The following is a 6,000-nucleotide window of genomic DNA, read 5'->3' on the forward strand; positions in this document are numbered from 1 at the left end:
TCGAAGAGCCGTTCTTTCATTGCTCTGACAAATAGGGCAAGCCATGGACAAGCACCCAGTACTGGATACTGTGCAGAGAACAGAAAGTTGTGCTTACAGTCTCTCAGAAACACCATCCTATAGGTGTTGGAACAGAGCTTCTTTCTGGAACCTGACCAGCTATTTTAAAAGGAAAAAGAAAAAAAAAAAAAGCCAAACAAAGTGATGATATCTGCTCAGGGTTGGATGGGTGGTTCTGGCGGTGCTCTGCAGCCACCCAGTGCAGTGCCAATGTGATGGTAGTTCCTCAAGTAGGAACGGTGTGGCTGGATGCTGCCAGGACACCTGCACCTATCCCACTGCAGCTGCATGGTGCCTTCTGCAGCACAGCGCCTTCTGCTGCAACCTGAGCAAAATACAGATCATTTTATAGTGCTGTGCAGTGGTGCATCACAAGGAAATCCATTTCCTTGTTGACACTGCATGCACCTGTTTTATCTACAGACCTGCTCAAAAGAGGTTGGTATGAATCGTGAAGAGTGTTTGGTTACTGGGGATCCTCACCTGGCATCCTATCACAGGCTGAACAACACTGATTTTAAGTACACTAATTGAACAATTGCCCTTTGGATGGAGAGGTGATTAAAATGTTTTATTGGAATTTCATCAAAAGGGAGTAAATCTGTCCGGATGCAAACATCCCCAGCTCAAAAAAGGAAATGTTTCAGCCATCAGATTACATGAGGTGGTCAATGTGCAAATGCCTGTAGGTCCAATATCTGTGAGTCCATCTACGTACATCAAGAGCATGTTAGGAGAGCGCTTCCCATTGCAGTCATTGCCATTTGCAGTCTCTGCTGGGATGACATCCTTCTGTGTGCTTTGCCAGCTGCTGTCCTTCTCTGAGCACTGGGCACTCCTTCCCACCTCCAGCACTGCACACTGCTGGGGCCATCGCCGGCCTCTTGCTGTTCTACAAACTGTTTTGAAATAACATAAGTTTGGCTTGATGCATTGTGCATCTAGACTTGTGCAAAATCTTCCCCTGCTTCCTTTTTGCTCATGAAGCCTACGCTATAATTTCCAGCAGCAGAAGTGCCCTTCTCCCAGCTCGCCCTGCCCGCGTCCTACTGCTTCTGCACTCATTCCCCTCTGCTTGTGCCGGGCTTCATGCTTCCTTTTCCCACTGCTGGTTTACGGTCCTTGAGACAGGCAGATGGACAGAAAGGAACGCTGACTGCACACACATTTCACCCTCTGGGGCACGGTGCAGAATGCCACCAGCATACCTGTGTCCTGTTAAAACTCCGCTTAAGTGGAAAGTTCAGGAAGTGCGGTGGTGGGGATGAAACGGTGCGGTTAAATCAGCCGCTGACCCCGGTCTCTCAAAACATGTATCTGCCCAAGGCAAATATCCTCAGCCATATTTTAACTTTAACAGCAGCCTCACCGCTGCCTTCTGGGGCCACCACTGGGGAGAAAGAGGCCTCGCTATTTTCCCTGCCCCAGTGCTCGCTCTCGGCACAGGCCTGGCTAGACTTTATTTTGGCTTCCACACCGCTCCCAGAGCAGGCTGACCTCCCTGCCAGATGCCGGCTTGTCACAACCTGTAACACCCGAGCACTTCGCTAATGCTGCCCTTCACCTTCTGCTCGGAGCATGCACCACCTTCCTTCTCCACCTCTCCATTTGGCCAACCTTTTCCAGGCTCTGTTTCAGGTTGAACATCTCCTTGTTCTCCGCCCAGCCTGTGCCATGCACCTGCACCTGGTGCACTGATGCATTGTTCCTTTTCCTCGCCAAACATCCATTTATAAACCACGTGAGTCTGACAAGAAACCCTTCCATGCCATGCAAAATGCACGTTGCCTATTTATTTCCTTATTCACTACTTTTTGTGCTGCTGTGTATTGCATCAAGCACCAGCAATCTCCACAGGTTCCCATCTGCAAGAAAATGTGGCTTCCCATTTGCACAGGGACAGGGTGTCTGTAGAGCCCCTCCATCACCGTTTGCTACTCCAGATCTGCAGCATAGGGCAGGATATGGGTAGATCACAAAGCAGAGGTTTCTAATTCTCCTGGCCCTGATACAACTGCAAACAGCGGCCCAAAATTGGTCCCTTCTGGGCAAATAAAAAGTGAAGGGAAGAAAGGACATTGTTTATCGCTTCTTTCCCACACACCCCTCCTTCAAACAAGGAGGTATGCCATTACGTGGACGATTTAGGGGCAGCAGCCCTGCAGGCATAACTCTAAAATTCATGTTTTAATAACAACAACAATAATAAGCACACAACAGCATTTATAACCCTAGTTACAGGCCTGGGATATCATATCCATAGCAACTGCAGCGAGTGCTGGATGCCATATATTTAGAGTTCCCATGCACCTGCCTAAAATAGCCACCAATAAATTATGCTGATGTTTGTGCCTTTCTGACAGCATTCTAACAGGCTGCCGGTGTGCTGCGAAAGCGCTTTGTGAGGGGAGTCTCGCTTTGGTACCAAGTGCCTCACAGTGGCCTCCTCCTCTGTGTTTCCTGCCACACCAAGTCAGTCCCATTATCAGCACGGAGGGGAACAGGATCAGACTTCCACTGTAGGACTTGCACGTCCCACCTGGTGCCCCATTCATTCACTGGAGGGTGGATTCTGCAGCCTCTGTGATGGGAAGGAAGGAAACTGGGAGCAGGTTGCCCCAGGGAGTTTAAGCTCATCCCTTCTACCTGCAGGAGAATTGCGAGGACCACGGGTGCTGCTGGGCTTCAGTTTGTTTTTAACCTCGGTTGTTTCTTTAAACTTGATTTCAGAATGAACTTGTTTCTCTTGTGTTTGACCCCAGAAGGGACGGGAGCTTTCATTCTAGTTCAACAGAAAGTAGAATGGAACCCAAAACAGTCAATAGTGGCTTATGTGGGCTGTAATTCTTCACTGGTACCAAATCTTTGATAGAGTCCTTTGCAGAATAAAAAGACCTAAATATTACATGTGCACGATGCATACAATGTATATTTTTAAGTTTTAATTTCTTCACGTTTCCATTCATTTGATGACGTGCAAGCATCAATACTCTCCTTCAAGTCCAGTGAAATCTAAACTCTCTTGCATTTGCAAGAAAGAAAAATGTTTTTGTTGTCTTGTGTCTTTTCTTTAAGAAGCTTATGGAAAAAAACACAGCCTTACAATGAATAAACTGGATCCTCAGCACTAAGAGAACACCCAGAAGTTGCTGAAGAAAAAGAAAGTCCTGACATCCTGTTGGAACAGGAATTTGGTTTTCTGCTAAAAGACAGGGCTGTGCCTACTTGTTTTGTTGTTGTTGTTGTTGTTGTTTTTCCTGTGGTGATTAAACTATCGTTAGATTTTAGGGTAAAATAATATTCATCTCTGAAAGGCTGAACTACATTTAATAATACTAAAAGTGCTTTAAAGCAGTTGGAATATATTTCCAGATGGTTTGGGAATGTGTAAATATTAGCACATTCTGAGGGCAGGTTTTAAAAGGCCCTTCAAACTTGGTAGGCTGTGACATCAGCTTTCCCCTAACTCGCCCTCTGCGTGCTGGTAAGTGCGTGAGCACGGCATGCGGGGAAATGGATGCCCTGCAGAGGTTCAATGGCAGCAGAAGGAGTATGGCTCTGAAGATGGAGGAGACAGAGAGAAGGACGTTAATCGCCAGGGGCTTGGGAAAGAAATTTCCAAGCAGTCACTTCCAGGCTGTGCCAAACACCAGAGACTTCAGCTTTCCTTTCGGAGCCGCCTCTCCCCGGCGCCGTGCTGCCCTGTCCCTTTGTCCCACTCCTGCCCTCCTTCTTCACACCACATATCAGTGCCCAGAGCGGGCGCGCTGCCCACGCTGCAAGGCAGGGATGTCCTTCCCTTCCCAGCACGTTGTTTGGAGACCTGCAGTCCTTACGGAGCCGTGGGTACGCCGGGCTGCTGTGGTGTGTGGCCCTGAGATGGATTCGCACCGCAAATACCAACATCAAACATTATAACATGCCAGGTCAGATCGGCGTGCAGCACGTGGGTCTAGTACTGGTTTTTGTTATTGTTGAGAAATTAAAATGAATTAGATGTTTCTTTTCTTTCTTTTTTAATGTGAGAGCTCCAAGATTACATCTTTTGTTGCAGTCTTAGTTTTCTCTTTTTGTGCCTACAAACAACCTGCAAAGAATACATGTGCTGTGTGACCAGAATGGCTCTGGAGCAGAAATTACTCAAGAGAAGGACTTTGAATCGCAGTTGTTTAATTCCCAGTTAACAGCAGCTCACAGCCCCAACAGAGACAAACTGTCTCCTTCACATAATGCTTTTGTTAACTTCTCTGTATTCAACGCCACGTGGACACTTTCAAGCTACTGCCTTTTTCTGGACGGACTCCCCAAGCCCTGTCTGTGGTCCCATTCCCCTGCAGTCCGCCACAGCCAAATTTCAGCCCAAATCAGGAAGAAGGAGCACAGCAGCTGCTGAGACCAGCCACCAAATAGCCAGGAGATGTGCAACATACCTCCCCCAGCCACCTCAGACTGCTTTTCCTACAGGCTAACCAGTGTCCTGGGTAATTCAAACATTTGCTCGCTTACCTTGGACAAGCCAATCAAAGCATTTTCCTTAATAACTCCCTCCATTTTCTTCTCTCAGAGTGTTTCTAAACCAAAAGTTGTATTCGTGCCAATGAACTGGGGGAACACTGAGATTTTGTCCCTCAGCGTCGTGTGAGCTTCTGCATTTGTGCTGTGAGAGAGTTGTCATTTGCCTGGAAGTTCCCATAGTGAATTTATTGGTCCTCTGATGTTCCTGGCGCCAGGTCTGCATTCCCATAAAACAAGCCAGAAGAAACTTTGGAAACAAAACCTTTATAGTATCCACAGATTGGGCCATATTCAACTCTAAAGTCAGCAGGTGCAACTCCCATTGATTTCAGTGGGAATTCTGTCTGCTTACGCTGGAGCTGAACTTGGTCCATGGTATCTGGGCATCTTTCCCAAAAACTCTCTTCGCTGAATACTGGGAGTGACAAAGCTTAACACGCTTCTCTGCTGTCCCTCAGAAAGGAATCTGTCCGTCTTTTCAAGAGGCTGCAGGGAAAAAATACCTGCTAGGCTTACAGAGCTGCCTTTGCCATTACACCCCAGTGTGAGTGTCTGATACATTCTCATGGACTCACACTTTCCCTTGTTTAAAGATTGGCTGTCCAAAATCACCCTCTTTTCTTTTTTTCTTTTTTTTTTTTTTTTTTTTTTTGAGGCTTTAGGGGAAGGATTCATTTAGTCTCCTTTTCTTCATATATTTTTTTTCCCCAGCATAATTATTTGTTCTGCAACAATTTTTAAACATAATTGAGCAAAACCTATAATGTAAATAATGTAAGAAAGAATCTTCTTGAAAAGGGAAGTGATTTTGTCTGCAGAACTGCTCTTTCTGCTAAGTCATCTTGCATAGAAAAAAAGCACAGTTGCATTAGACAGTGTTCTTCCAAATTCCTTCAGAGGTGAAGGAAAGCTCTAGGGTGCATTTTTGAGACCCTCATTCTTTAGGATGTGTCAGGGAAGCCCAGGATGTGCTTAAGTGTGTTCTTAAATAAGACACTTTTGAATGAGGTCTTACATAAGTGTATCTTCATACAAGAGAACTGCATTTTGTAGTATTTGTTACAGTAATGGCGGATGAATTTAAATCCTGTTGTAATCTCCAGGCAGTGTGGGCTAAGGCATGGGATTCCAGTGCGTTACCAGAATGCAGTGAGACCAGATTCTGAGGGAATGTCCATCACTGTAAGCCAGGATCTTATCAGGGAAGGCTGTTCTCACAAGAGTTTGGCATAGATTCCTTTATGTAAATTTGAGAGAAACTGCTGAGTGAGGTACAAGGGTGCCTGGCTACCTCCCCCACCTTCCAGATCCTGGCAGAAATAACTGAGACAGGGCTGCGTCATTACCTGCTCGAGTTGAGTTGTCAAAGTGAGCAGATCATTCAGCCACGCTGTACTAGCTGCCAGACCTGCCTTTGAAAATCCT

The sequence above is a fragment of the Meleagris gallopavo genome, chromosome 12 (genome assembly GCF_905368555.1).
Source record: "Meleagris gallopavo chromosome 12, MGAL_WU_HG_1.1, whole genome shotgun sequence".
Taxonomy (NCBI): Eukaryota; Metazoa; Chordata; class Aves; order Galliformes; family Phasianidae; genus Meleagris; species Meleagris gallopavo.